General features: G+C 42.2%; 1 pseudogene; it reads right to left on the bottom strand.

Moving 5' to 3' along the window:
* Window positions 1–216: 216 nt before the first annotated feature.
* LOC134929951 (5S ribosomal RNA) lies at window positions 217–337 on the bottom strand (annotated as a pseudogene).
* Between the last annotated feature and the right edge of the window lie 402 nt (window positions 338–739).

Raw genomic sequence — 739 nt, 5'->3', positions numbered from 1 at the left:
AATATAAGGTACCAATACCTAATTCTGGCCGGGATGGGTATATCCAGCTGTGGCTCAATCTGTAATTATAAATTGCTCATTTATTGGAAAAATGACCGTCATTTGTGAACTGCTATATATCCCAAATGGGAATTTTGATCCTAGCAGATAATTGAATCATAGGTCATAACCGAGACATAATTGGTGCTCTATTAGTAGTGACAGGTGGGCGGCAAATATTTGCAGTACCAGGGTGTTCCTTAGTAGTCTCCTATCCAAGTACTTAACCCGGCCCTCCACTGCTTGGCTTCCAAGATCAGATGAGATTGGGCATCTCCAGCGGGGTATGACCGCAGACCTTATGCTCACCCTTGTCACACTGTGTCCACAAATGTGCACAGATAAGAGCCGATTATTATTTGTCGTATGAGCCACAAATTTGAGAGAAACACAGCTGGTTTGATGTAAAGATAAGGGGGGGGGGGGGTTTCTATCACAATTGATAGGATATATTCAAGAATTAAATACCCATCAGGGCTTAAGTGGTCGCAGTATGGGCAGGAAAAAACCTATATATTGCATATAGGGCCGGGTTAAGTACTTGGATAGGAGACTACTAAGGAACACCCTGGTACTGCAAATATTTGCCGCCCACCTGTCACTACTAATAGAGCACCAATTATGTCTCGGTTATGACCTATGATTCAATTATCTGCTAGGATCAAAATTCCCATTTGGGATATATAGCAGTTCACAAATG

The sequence above is a fragment of the Pseudophryne corroboree genome, chromosome 5 (genome assembly GCF_028390025.1).
Source record: "Pseudophryne corroboree isolate aPseCor3 chromosome 5, aPseCor3.hap2, whole genome shotgun sequence".
Taxonomy (NCBI): domain Eukaryota; kingdom Metazoa; phylum Chordata; class Amphibia; order Anura; family Myobatrachidae; genus Pseudophryne; species Pseudophryne corroboree.
Note: the sequence above shows the minus strand (reverse complement) of the source record. Positions and strands in the feature narration are given on the sequence as shown.